The sequence below is a fragment of the Eschrichtius robustus genome, chromosome 7, assembly GCF_028021215.1.
Source record: "Eschrichtius robustus isolate mEscRob2 chromosome 7, mEscRob2.pri, whole genome shotgun sequence".
NCBI classification, from domain to species: domain Eukaryota; kingdom Metazoa; phylum Chordata; class Mammalia; order Artiodactyla; family Eschrichtiidae; genus Eschrichtius; species Eschrichtius robustus.
Genome location: NC_090830.1, coordinates 41,799,585 through 41,814,422, shown reverse-complemented (window position 1 = coordinate 41,814,422; position 14,838 = coordinate 41,799,585).

Sequence of the window (14,838 nt, the reverse complement as noted above, 5' to 3'; positions counted from 1 at the left end):
TCTCCTTGTGCTCGGGTTCGCCATTCCAGCCGCTTTACTAGCAATCTCCCTCCTTAGAGAATCAGCAGCTTTAACCTCCTGTTCCGTACAGGTTGCAATGTGTTCTGAGGATGAACGGGAAGAGGGGGAACCAATGAGAGACTAGCTCTAGGTGTTGCGACAGGCACAGATCACTCTATTTTCCCATCAGGAAGAAGAATTAACCACAGGCTCAGTCTGCCGCCCGGATGCAGAATAGGGCCTAAAGCAATCCTGCGCTTTTTCGGCCAGCTCCCAAGAGAGCGAGTTGAAAAATGGAGCTCAGGGGCACTGCAATTCACAAAACTGCAGAATTATAAATGATAACTCTCGTCTAAAAATATATTGAGGGAAGGCAACAAAGAGGATTTGAAAGCAAGGCAGAATTGCAGGAAACAGATTTCAGGAGGCAGATTCGAATCGCCTTTAAACCACAGGAAAAGCGGCAAAACCTCGACAATGATGCCCTTGGCCAAAAAGGGCGTATGCGTTTTTTCCTGAATATATTCAGGAAAAAACGTACACGCCCTTTTTCGCCGTCCAAGCATCCTGGAAAGGCAAATCAGCGGTACAAAGAAGTCTCGCTTCCCATCGGTCAAAAGGGACATGCTGAATAAAGTGTCAAAACCAAAAACGCAGGACAGGCCATGGAGAAACAGAAGCCTTGCTACGCTGATGGGCAGGATGTAAATTGCCAACAGCCACTCTGGAGAATTGTACGGTGTGTCCTGAAACATCTACAAAACTCAGCTTAGAGAGCATAGGGCACTTCCACTCATGGGCGTATAAATTGGGAAAACCAAAAATCAGCAAGACACAAGCACCCCAAAGTTTAGGGCTGCTCTGTTGACAAGAACCTCCACTTTGTTACACCTTAAATATCCCAGGAAAGAGAAAAATGGATAAAGAAGTTGTGGTCCTTATGTACAATGGAATATCACTCAGCCATGAAATCAACGTCATAAGGCTAGTAGCAGCATGATGAGTGGATTTAGGTACGACGATTCTAAGTGAAATAAGTCACACAGAAAAAGACACTTATCATAAGATATCACTTATAGAGGGAATGTAAAAACCGCTACCCTTGAACTGAATTACAACACAGAACAGAGTCACACGTTTAGAAAACACACTATGGCTGCCTAACGGGAAAGGTGAGGTGGGGTGATGCATAAAACAAGGGTTTCAAATTAGCTCAGATACCGTTCCATAAACCCAATATGTAATAGACAAGACCTACTCCTTGCTCAGTGAACTGGACTCAACACCCCCTACTCACTGCCCAAGAATATACCTGACTAGTAAGAATCTTAAAACCTATGTATTGATATCTCTCTGTAAGTGAGTCAAGTGGGTGTAAAGCTGCATAAACACAGCAGTGAAAAGCAGCTAAACCCCATTATAAAACTCAATTAATTTTAAAAACCCGTGAAGCAAAGACAGTGAAAGAGAGAGAAATTCTTACAAAATTCGTTCAGGGGCTGTGATGCCACCTGGATTGACCATATCTAGACCTGCAGCTGATTGAGACATAAGGGTGGACACTCTTGGGGCTGACAGGTTTGGTGAGGTTGGGTGAGCAAACGCAGACGCTTTAAAGTAATACTGCGTGGTACCCATCCCATGGGTCCCAAATCTCCAGGTTCAAGGGCATCTTCCTACATGGAAAACATGCATGAGAAACCCAGAAGATGGTCCACCGAGTGATCGGGAAAGGTTTCTAAAACGCACCTCATTTCTCATCTCCTTGTGCTCGGGTTCGCCATTCCAGCCGCTTTACTAGCAATCTCCCTCCTTGGAGAATCAGCACCTTTAACCTCCTGTTCCATACAGGTTGCAATTTGTCCTGAGGATGAACGGGAAGAGGGGGAACCAATGAGAGACTAGCTCTAGGTGTTGGGACAGGCACAGGTCACTATATTTTCCCATCAGGAAGAAGAATTAACCGCAGGCTCAGTCTGCTGACCGGAACCAGAATAGGGCCTGAAGCAATCCTGCGCTTTTGCGGCTAGCTCCCAAAACAGCGAGTTGAAAAATGGAGCTCAGGGGCACTGCAATTCACAAACCTGCAGAGTTATAAATGTTAACTCTCGTCCACAAATAGATTGAGGAAACGCAACGAAGAGGATTTGAAAGCAAGGCAGAATTGCAGGAAACAGATTTCAGGAGGCAGATTCGAATCGCCTTTAAAGCACAGGAAAAGCGGCAAAACCTCGACAATGATGCCCTTGGCCAAAAAGGGCGTATGCGTTTTTTCCTGAATATATTCAGGAAAAAACGCATACGCCCTTTTTGGCCAACCAAGCAACCTGGAAAGGCAAATCAGGGCTACAAAGAAGTCTCGCTTCCCATTGGTCAAAAGGGCCATGCTGAATAAAGTGTCAAAACCAGAAATGCAGGAATGGCCACGGAGAAACGGGAGCCTTGCTACGCTGATGGGCGGGATGTAAATTGCCAACAGCCACTCTGGAGAAGTGTACGGTGTGTCCTGAAACATTTACAAAACTCAGCTTAGAGAGCATAGGGCACTTCCACTCATGGGCGTATAAAATGGGAAAACTAAAAATCAGCAAAACACAAGCACCCCAAAGTTTAGGGCTGCTCTGTTGACAAGAACCTCCACTTTGTTACACCTTAAATATCCCACGAAAGAGAAAAATGGATAAAGAAGTTCTGGTCCTTATGTACAATGGAATATCACTCAGCCATGAAATCAACGTCATAAGGGTAGTAGCAGCATGATGAGTGGATTTAGGTACGACGATTCTAAGTGAAATAAGTCACACAGAAAAAGACACTTATCATAAGATATCACTTATAGAGGGAATGTAAAAACCAATACCCTTGAACTGAATTACAAAACAGAACAGAGTCACACGTTTAGAAAACACACTATGGCTGCCTAACGGGAAAGGTGAGGTGGGGTGATGCATAAAACAAGGGTTTCAAATTAGCTCAGATACCGTTCCAAACACCCAATATGTAATAGACAAGACCTACTCCTTGCTCAGTGAACTGGACTCAACACCCCCTATTCACCGCCCAAGAATATATCTGACTAGAAAGAATCTTAAAACCTATGTATTCTTATCTCTCTGTAAGTGAGTCAAGTGAGTGTAAAGCTGCATAAACACAGCAGTGAAAAGCAGCTAAACCCCATTATAAAACTCAATTAATTTTAAAAACCCGTGAAACAAAGACAGTGAAAGAGAGAGAAATTCTTACAAAATTCGTTCAGGGGCTGTGATGCCACCTGGGTTGACCATATCTAGACCTGCAGCTGATTGACACATAAGGGTGGACACTCTTGGGGCTGAGAGGTTTGGTGACGTTGGGTGAGCAAACGCAGACGCTTTAAAGTAATACTGCGTGGTACCATCCCATGGGTCCCAAATCTCCAGGTTCAAGGGCATCTTCCTACATCGAAAACATGCATGAGAAACCCAGAAGGCGGTACACCGAGTGATCGGGAAAGGTTTCTAAAACGCACCTCATTTCTCATCTCCTTGTGCTCGGGTTCGCCATTCCAGCCGCTTTACTAGCAATCTCCCTCCTTAGAGAATCAGCAGCTTTAACCTCCTGTTCCGTACAGGTTGCAATGTGTTCTGAGGATGAACGGGAAGAGGGGGAACCAATGAGAGACTAGCTCTAGGTGTTGCGACAGGCACAGATCACTCTATTTTCCCATCAGGAAGAAGAATTAACCACAGGCTCAGTCTGCCGCCCGGATGCAGAATAGGGCCTAAAGCAATCCTGCGCTTTTTCGGCCAGCTCCCAAGAGAGCGAGTTGAAAAATGGAGCTCAGGGGCACTGCAATTCACAAACCTGCAGAATTATAAATGATAACTCTCGTCTAAAAATATATTGAGGGAAGGCAACAAAGAGGATTTGAAAGCAAGGCAGAATTGCAGGAAACAGATTTCAGGAGGCAGATTCGAATCGCCTTTAAACCACAGGAAAAGCGGCAAAACCTCGACAATGATGCCCTTGGCCAAAAAGGGCGTATGCGTTTTTTCCTGAATATATTCAGGAAAAAACGTACACGCCCTTTTTGGCCGTCCAAGCATCCTGGAAAGGCAAATCAGCGGTACAAAGAAGTCTCGCTTCCCATCGGTCAAAAGGGACATGCTGAATAAAGTGTCAAAACCAAAAACGCAGGACAGGCCATGGAGAAACAGAAGCCTTGCTACGCTGATGGGCAGGATGTAAATTGCCAACAGCCACTCTGGAGAATTGTACGGTGTGTCCTGAAACATCTACAAAACTCAGCTTAGAGAGCATAGGGCACTTCCACTCATGGGCGTATAAATTGGGAAAACCAAAAATCAGCAAGACACAAGCACCCCAAAGTTTAGGGCTGCTCTGTTGACAAGAACCTCCACTTTGTTACACCTTAAATATCCCAGGAAAGAGAAAAATGGATAAAGAAGTTGTGGTCCTTATGTACAATGGAATATCACTCAGCCATGAAATCAACGTCATAAGGCTAGTAGCAGCATGATGAGTGGATTTAGGTACGACGATTCTAAGTGAAATAAGTCACACAGAAAAAGACACTTATCATAAGATATCACTTATAGAGGGAATGTAAAAACCAATACCCTTGAACTGAATTACAAAACAGAACAGAGTCACACGTTTAGAAAACACACTATGGCTGCCTAACGGGAAAGGTGAGGTGGGGTGATGCATAAAACAAGGGTTTCAAATTAGCTCAGATACCGTTCCAAAAACCCAATATGTAATAGACAAGACCTACTCCTTGCTCAGTGAACTGGACTCAACACCCCTTATTCACCGCCCAAGAATATATCTGACTAGAAAGAATCTTAAAACCTATGTATTCTTATCTCTCTGTAAGTGAGTCAAGTGAGTGTAAAGCTGCATAAACACAGCAGTGAAAAGCAGCTAAACCCCATTATAAAACTCAATTAATTTTAAAAACCCGTGAAACAAAGACAGTGAAAGAGAGAGAAATTCTTACAAAATTCGTTCAGGGGCTGTGATGCCACCTGGGTTGACCATATCTAGACCTGCAGCTGATTGAGACATAAGGGTGGACACTCTTGGGGCTGAGAGGTTTGGTGACGTTGGGTGAGCAAACGCAGACGCTTTAAAGTAATACTGCGTGGTACCATCCCATGGGTCCCAAATCTCCAGGTTCAAGGGCATCTTCCTACATCGAAAACATGCATGAGAAACCCAGAAGGCGGTACACCGAGTGATCGGGAAAGGTTTCTAAAACGCACCTCATTTCTCATCTCCTTGTGCTCGGGTTCGCCATTCCAGCCGCTTTACTAGCAATCTCCCTCCTTAGAGAATCAGCAGCTTTAACCTCCTGTTCCGTACAGGTTGCAATGTGTTCTGAGGATGAACGGGAAGAGGGGGAACCAATGAGAGACTAGCTCTAGGTGTTGCGACAGGCACAGATCACTCTATTTTCCCATCAGGAAGAAGAATTAACCACAGGCTCAGTCTGCCGCCCGGATGCAGAATAGGGCCTAAAGCAATCCTGCGCTTTTTCGGCCAGCTCCCAAGAGAGCGAGTTGAAAAATGGAGCTCAGGGGCACTGCAATTCACAAAACTGCAGAATTATAAATGATAACTCTCGTCTAAAAATATATTGAGGGAAGGCAACAAAGAGGATTTGAAAGCAAGGCAGAATTGCAGGAAACAGATTTCAGGAGGCAGATTCGAATCGCCTTTAAACCACAGGAAAAGCGGCAAAACCTCGACAATGATGCCCTTGGCCAAAAAGGGCGTATGCGTTTTTTCCTGAATATATTCAGGAAAAAACGTACACGCCCTTTTTCGCCGTCCAAGCATCCTGGAAAGGCAAATCAGCGGTACAAAGAAGTCTCGCTTCCCATCGGTCAAAAGGGACATGCTGAATAAAGTGTCAAAACCAAAAACGCAGGACAGGCCATGGAGAAACAGAAGCCTTGCTACGCTGATGGGCAGGATGTAAATTGCCAACAGCCACTCTGGAGAATTGTACGGTGTGTCCTGAAACATCTACAAAACTCAGCTTAGAGAGCATAGGGCACTTCCACTCATGGGCGTATAAATTGGGAAAACCAAAAATCAGCAAGACACAAGCACCCCAAAGTTTAGGGCTGCTCTGTTGACAAGAACCTCCACTTTGTTACACCTTAAATATCCCAGGAAAGAGAAAAATGGATAAAGAAGTTGTGGTCCTTATGTACAATGGAATATCACTCAGCCATGAAATCAACGTCATAAGGCTAGTAGCAGCATGATGAGTGGATTTAGGTACGACAATTCTAAGTGAAATAAGTCACACAGAAAAAGACACTTATCATAAGATATCACTTATAGAGGGAATGTAAAAACCGCTACCCTTGAACTGAATTACAACACAGAACAGAGTCACACGTTTAGAAAACACACTATGGCTGCCTAACGGGAAAGGTGAGGTGGGGTGATGCATAAAACAAGGGTTTCAAATTAGCTCAGATACCGTTCCATAAACCCAATATGTAATAGACAAGACCTACTCCTTGCTCAGTGAACTGGACTCAACACCCCCTACTCACTGCCCAAGAATATACCTGACTAGTAAGAATCTTAAAACCTATGTATTGATATCTCTCTGTAAGTGAGTCAAGTGGGTGTAAAGCTGCATAAACACAGCAGTGAAAAGCAGCTAAACCCCATTATAAAACTCAATTAATTTTAAAAACCCGTGAAGCAAAGACAGTGAAAGAGAGAGAAATTCTTACAAAATTCGTTCAGGGGCTGTGATGCCACCTGGATTGACCATATCTAGACCTGCAGCTGATTGAGACATAAGGGTGGACACTCTTGGGGCTGACAGGTTTGGTGAGGTTGGGTGAGCAAACGCAGACGCTTTAAAGTAATACTGCGTGGTACCCATCCCATGGGTCCCAAATCTCCAGGTTCAAGGGCATCTTCCTACATGGAAAACATGCATGAGAAACCCAGAAGATGGTCCACCGAGTGATCGGGAAAGGTTTCTAAAACGCACCTCATTTCTCATCTCCTTGTGCTCGGGTTCGCCATTCCAGCCGCTTTACTAGCAATCTCCCTCCTTGGAGAATCAGCACCTTTAACCTCCTGTTCCATACAGGTTGCAATTTGTCCTGAGGATGAACGGGAAGAGGGGGAACCAATGAGAGACTAGCTCTAGGTGTTGGGACAGGCACAGGTCACTATATTTTCCCATCAGGAAGAAGAATTAACCGCAGGCTCAGTCTGCTGACCGGAACCAGAATAGGGCCTGAAGCAATCCTGCGCTTTTGCGGCTAGCTCCCAAAACAGCGAGTTGAAAAATGGAGCTCAGGGGCACTGCAATTCACAAACCTGCAGAGTTATAAATGTTAACTCTCGTCCACAAATAGATTGAGGAAACGCAACGAAGAGGATTTGAAAGCAAGGCAGAATTGCAGGAAACAGATTTCAGGAGGCAGATTCGAATCGCCTTTAAAGCACAGGAAAAGCGGCAAAACCTCGACAATGATGCCCTTGGCCAAAAAGGGCGTATGCGTTTTTTCCTGAATATATTCAGGAAAAAACGCATACGCCCTTTTTGGCCAACCAAGCAACCTGGAAAGGCAAATCAGGGCTACAAAGAAGTCTCGCTTCCCATTGGTCAAAAGGGCCATGCTGAATAAAGTGTCAAAACCAGAAATGCAGGAATGGCCACGGAGAAACGGGAGCCTTGCTACGCTGATGGGCGGGATGTAAATTGCCAACAGCCACTCTGGAGAAGTGTACGGTGTGTCCTGAAACATTTACAAAACTCAGCTTAGAGAGCATAGGGCACTTCCACTCATGGGCGTATAAAATGGGAAAACTAAAAATCAGCAAAACACAAGCACCCCAAAGTTTAGGGCTGCTCTGTTGACAAGAACCTCCACTTTGTTACACCTTAAATATCCCACGAAAGAGAAAAATGGATAAAGAAGTTCTGGTCCTTATGTACAATGGAATATCACTCAGCCATGAAATCAACGTCATAAGGGTAGTAGCAGCATGATGAGTGGATTTAGGTACGACGATTCTAAGTGAAATAAGTCACACAGAAAAAGACACTTATCATAAGATATCACTTATAGAGGGAATGTAAAAACCAATACCCTTGAACTGAATTACAAAACAGAACAGAGTCACACGTTTAGAAAACACACTATGGCTGCCTAACGGGAAAGGTGAGGTGGGGTGATGCATAAAACAAGGGTTTCAAATTAGCTCAGATACCGTTCCAAACACCCAATATGTAATAGACAAGACCTACTCCTTGCTCAGTGAACTGGACTCAACACCCCCTATTCACCGCCCAAGAATATATCTGACTAGAAAGAATCTTAAAACCTATGTATTCTTATCTCTCTGTAAGTGAGTCAAGTGAGTGTAAAGCTGCATAAACACAGCAGTGAAAAGCAGCTAAACCCCATTATAAAACTCAATTAATTTTAAAAACCCGTGAAACAAAGACAGTGAAAGAGAGAGAAATTCTTACAAAATTCGTTCAGGGGCTGTGATGCCACCTGGGTTGACCATATCTAGACCTGCAGCTGATTGACACATAAGGGTGGACACTCTTGGGGCTGAGAGGTTTGGTGACGTTGGGTGAGCAAACGCAGACGCTTTAAAGTAATACTGCGTGGTACCATCCCATGGGTCCCAAATCTCCAGGTTCAAGGGCATCTTCCTACATCGAAAACATGCATGAGAAACCCAGAAGGCGGGTACACCGAGTGATCGGGAAAGGTTTCTAAAACGCACCTCATTTCTCATCTCCTTGTGCTCGGGTTCGCCATTCCAGCCGCTTTACTAGCAATCTCCCTCCTTAGAGAATCAGCAGCTTTAACCTCCTGTTCCGTACAGGTTGCAATGTGTTCTGAGGATGAACGGGAAGAGGGGGAACCAATGAGAGACTAGCTCTAGGTGTTGCGACAGGCACAGATCACTCTATTTTCCCATCAGGAAGAAGAATTAACCACAGGCTCAGTCTGCCGCCCGGATGCAGAATAGGGCCTAAAGCAATCCTGCGCTTTTTCGGCCAGCTCCCAAGAGAGCGAGTTGAAAAATGGAGCTCAGGGGCACTGCAATTCACAAACCTGCAGAATTATAAATGATAACTCTCGTCTAAAAATATATTGAGGGAAGGCAACAAAGAGGATTTGAAAGCAAGGCAGAATTGCAGGAAACAGATTTCAGGAGGCAGATTCGAATCGCCTTTAAACCACAGGAAAAGCGGCAAAACCTCGACAATGATGCCCTTGGCCAAAAAGGGCGTATGCGTTTTTTCCTGAATATATTCAGGAAAAAACGTACACGCCCTTTTTGGCCGTCCAAGCATCCTGGAAAGGCAAATCAGCGGTACAAAGAAGTCTCGCTTCCCATCGGTCAAAAGGGACATGCTGAATAAAGTGTCAAAACCAAAAACGCAGGACAGGCCATGGAGAAACAGAAGCCTTGCTACGCTGATGGGCAGGATGTAAATTGCCAACAGCCACTCTGGAGAATTGTACGGTGTGTCCTGAAACATCTACAAAACTCAGCTTAGAGAGCATAGGGCACTTCCACTCATGGGCGTATAAATTGGGAAAACCAAAAATCAGCAAGACACAAGCACCCCAAAGTTTAGGGCTGCTCTGTTGACAAGAACCTCCACTTTGTTACACCTTAAATATCCCAGGAAAGAGAAAAATGGATAAAGAAGTTGTGGTCCTTATGTACAATGGAATATCACTCAGCCATGAAATCAACGTCATAAGGCTAGTAGCAGCATGATGAGTGGATTTAGGTACGACGATTCTAAGTGAAATAAGTCACACAGAAAAAGACACTTATCATAAGATATCACTTATAGAGGGAATGTAAAAACCAATACCCTTGAACTGAATTACAAAACAGAACAGAGTCACACGTTTAGAAAACACACTATGGCTGCCTAACGGGAAAGGTGAGGTGGGGTGATGCATAAAACAAGGGTTTCAAATTAGCTCAGATATCGTTCCAAAAACCCAATATGTAATAGACAAGACCTACTCCTTGCTCAGTGAACTGGACTCAACACCCCCTATTCACCGCCCAAGAATATATCTGACTAGAAAGAATCTTAAAACCTATGTATTCTTATCTCTCTGTAAGTGAGTCAAGTGAGTGTAAAGCTGCATAAACACAGCAGTGAAAAGCAGCTAAACCCCATTATAAAACTCAAATAATTTTAAAAACCCGTGAAACAAAGACAGTGAAAGAGAGAGAAATTCTTACAAAATTCGTTCAGGGGCTGTGATGCCACCTGGGTTGACCATATCTAGACCTGCAGCTGATTGAGACATAAGGGTGGACACTCTTGGGGCTGAGAGGTTTGGTGACGTTGGGTGAGCAAACGCAGACGCTTTAAAGTAATACTGCGTGGTACCATCCCATGGGTCCCAAATCTCCAGGTTCAAGGGCATCTTCCTACATCGAAAACATGCATGAGAAACCCAGAAGGCGGTACACCGAGTGATCGGGAAAGGTTTCTAAAACGCACCTCATTTTTCATCTCCTTGTGCTCAGGTTCGCCATTCCAGCCGCTTTATTAGCAATCTCCCTCCTTAAAGAATCAGCAGCTTTAACCTCCTGTTCCGTACAGGTTGCAATGTGTTCTGAGGATGAACGGGAAGAGGGGGAACCAATGAGAGACTAGCTCTAGGTGTTGCGACAGGCACAGATCACTCTATTTTCCCATCAGGAAGAAGAATTAACCACAGGCTCAGTCTGCCGCCCGGATGCAGAATAGGGCCTAAAGCAATCCTGCGCTTTTTCGGCCAGCTCCCAAGAGAGCGAGTTGAAAAATGGAGCTCAGGGGCACTGCAATTCACAAACCTGCAGAATTATAAATGATAACTCTCGTCTAAAAATATATTGAGGGAAGGCAACAAAGAGGATTTGAAAGCAAGGCAGAATTGCAGGAAACAGATTTCAGGAGGCAGATTCGAATCGCCTTTAAACCACAGGAAAAGCGGCAAAACCTCGACAATGATGCCCTTGGCCAAAAAGGGCGTATGCGTTTTTTCCTGAATATATTCAGGAAAAAACGTACACGCCCTTTTTGGCCGTCCAAGCATCCTGGAAAGGCAAATCAGCGGTACAAAGAAGTCTCGCTTCCCATCGGTCAAAAGGGACATGCTGAATAAAGTGTCAAAACCAAAAACGCAGGACAGGCCATGGAGAAACGGAAGCCTTGCTACGCTGATGGGCAGGATGTAAATTGCCAACAGCCACTCTGGAGAATTGTACGGTGTGTCCTGAAACATCTACAAAACTCAGCTTAGAGAGCATAGGGCACTTCCACTCATGGGCGTATAAATTGGGAAAACCAAAAATCAGCAAGACACGACACAAGCACCCCAAAGTTTAGGGCTGCTCTGTTGACAAGAACCTCCACTTTGTTACACCTTAAATATCCCAGGAAAGAGAAAAATGGATAAAGAAGTTGTGGTCCTTATGTACAATGGAATATCACTCAGCCATGAAATCAACGTCATAAGGCTAGTAGCAGCATGATGAGTGGATTTAGGTACGACAATTCTAAGTGAAATAAGTCACACAGAAAAAGACACTTATCATAAGATATCACTTATAGAGGGAATGTAAAAACCGCTACCCTTGAACTGAATTACAACACAGAACAGAGTCACACGTTTAGAAAACACACTATGGCTGCCTAACGGGAAAGGTGAGGTGGGGTGATGCATAAAACAAGGGTTTCAAATTAGCTCAGATACCGTTCCATAAACCCAATATGTAATAGACAAGACCTACTCCTTGCTCAGTGAACTGGACTCAACACCCCCTACTCACTGCCCAAGAATATACCTGACTAGTAAGAATCTTAAAACCTATGTATTGATATCTCTCTGTAAGTGAGTCAAGTGGGTGTAAAGCTGCATAAACACAGCAGTAAAAAGCAGCTAAACCCCATTATAAAACTCAATTAATTTTAAAAACCCGTGAAGCAAAGACAGTGAAAGAGAGAGAAATTCTTACAAAATTCGTTCAGGGGCTGTGATGCCACCTGGATTGACCATATCTAGACCTGCAGCTGATTTAGACATAAGGGTGGACACTCTTGGGGCTGACAGGTTTGGTGAGGTTGGGTGAGCAAACGCAGACGCTTTAAAGTAATACTGCGTGGTACCCATCCCATGGGTCCCAAATCTCCAGGTTCAAGGGCATCTTCCTACATGGAAAACATGCATGAGAAACCCAGAAGATGGTCCACCGAGTGATCGGGAAATGTTTCTAAAACGCACCTCATTTCTCATCTTCTTGTGCTCGGGTTCGCCATTCCAGCCGCTTTACTAGCAATCTCCCTCCTTGGAGAATCAGCACCTTTAACCTCCTGTTCCATACAGGTTGCAATTTGTCCTGAGGATGAACGGGAAGAGGGGGAACCAATGAGAGACTAGCTCTAGGTGTTGGGACAGGCACAGGTCACTATATTTTCCCATCAGGAAGAAGAATTAACCGCAGGCTCAGTCTGCTGACCGGAACCAGAATAGGGCCTGAAGCAATCCTGCGCTTTTGCGGCTAGCTCCCAAAACAGCGAGTTGAAAAATGGAGCTCAGGGGCACTGCAATTCACAAACCTGCAGAGTTATAAATGTTAACTCTCGTCCACAAATAGATTGAGGAAACGCAACGAAGAGGATTTGAAAGCAAGGCAGAATTGCAGGAAACAGATTTCAGGAGGCAGATTCGAATCGCCTTTAAAGCACAGGAAAAGCGGCAAAACCTCGACAATGATGCCCTTGGCCAAAAAGGGCGTATGCGTTTTTTCCTGAATATATTCAGGAAAAAACGCATACGCCCTTTTTGGCCAACCAAGCAACCTGGAAAGGCAAATCAGGGCTACAAAGAAGTCTCGCTTCCCATTGGTCAAAAGGGCCATGCTGAATAAAGTGTCAAAACCAGAAATGCAGGAAAGGCCACGGAGAAACGGGAGCCTTGCTACGCTGATGGGCGGGATGTAAATTGCCAACAGCCACTCTGGAGAAGTGTACGGTGTGTCCGGAAACATTTACAAAACTCAGCTTAGAGAGCATAGGGCACTTCCACTCATGGGCGTATAAAATGGGAAAACTAAAAATCAGCAAGACACAAGCACCCCAAAGTTTAGGGCTGCTCTGTTGACAAGAACCTCCACTTTGTTACACCTTAAATATCCCACGAAAGAGAAAAATGGATAAAGAAGTTCTGGTCCTTATGTACAATGGAATATCACTCAGCCATGAAATCAACGTCATAAGGCTAGTAGCAGCATGATGAGTGGATTTAGGTACGACGATTCTAAGTGAAATAAGTCACACAGAAAAAGACACTTATCATAAGATATCACTTATAGAGGGAATGTAAAAACCAATACCCTTGAACTGAATTACAAAACAGAACAGAGTCACACGTTTAGAAAACACACTATGGCTGCCTAACGGGAAAGGTGAGGTGGGGTGATGCATAAAACAAGGGTTTCAAATTAGCTCAGATACCGTTCCAAAAACCCAATATGTAATAGACAAGACCTACTCCTTGCTCAGTGAACTGGACTCAACACCCCCTATTCACCGCCCAAGAATATATCTGTCTAGAAAGAATCTTAAAACCTATGTATTCTTATCTCTCTGTAAGTGAGTCAAGTGAGTGTAAAGCTGCATAAACACAGCAGTGAAAAGCAGCTAAACCCCATTATAAAACTCAATTAATTTTAAAAACCCGTGAAACAAAGACAGTGAAAGAGAGAGAAATTCTTACAAAATTCGTTCAGGGGCTGTGATGCCACCTGGGTTGACCATATCTAGACCTGCAGCTGATTGAGACATAAGGGTGGACACTCTTGGGGCTGAGAGGTTTGGTGACGTTGGGTGAGCAAACGCAGACGCTTTAAAGTAATACTGCGTGGTACCATCCCATGGGTCCCAAATCTCCAGGTTCAAGGGCATCTTCCTACATCGAAAACATGCATGAGAAACCCAGAAGACGGTACACCGAGTGATCGGGAAAGGTTTCTAAAACGCACCTCATTTCTCATCTCCTTGTGCTCGGGTTCGCCATTCCAGCCGCTTTACTAGCAATCTCCCTCCTTAGAGAATCAGCAGCTTTAACCTCCTGTTCCGTACAGGTTGCAATGTGTTCTGAGGATGAACGGGAAGAGGGGGAACCAATGAGAGACTAGCTCTAGGTGTTGCGACAGGCACAGATCACTCTATTTTCCCATCAGGAAGAAGAATTAACCACAGGCTCAGTCTGCCGCCCGGATGCAGAATAGGGCCTAAAGCAATCCTGCGCTTTTTCGGCCAGCTCCCAAGAGAGCGAGTTGAAAAATGGAGCTCAGGGGCACTGCAATTCACAAACCTGCAGAATTATAAATGATAACTCTCGTCTAAAAATATATTGAGGGAAGGCAACAAAGAGGATTTGAAAGCAAGGCAGAATTGCAGGAAACAGATTTCAGGAGGCAGATTCGAATCGCCTTTAAACCACAGGAAAAGCGGCAAAACCTCGACAATGATGCCCTTGGCCAAAAAGGGCGTATGCGTTTTTTCCTGAATATATTCAGGAAAAAACGTACACGCCCTTTTTGGCCGTCCAAGCATCCTGGAAAGGCAAATCAGCGGTACAAAGAAGTCTCGCTTCCCATCGGTCAAAAGGGCCATGCTGAATAAAGTGTCAAAACCAAAAACGCAGGACAGGCCATGGAGAAACGGAAGCCTTGCTACGCTGATGGGCAGGATGTAAATTGCCAACAGCCACTCTGGAGAATTGTACGGTGTGTCCTGAAACATCT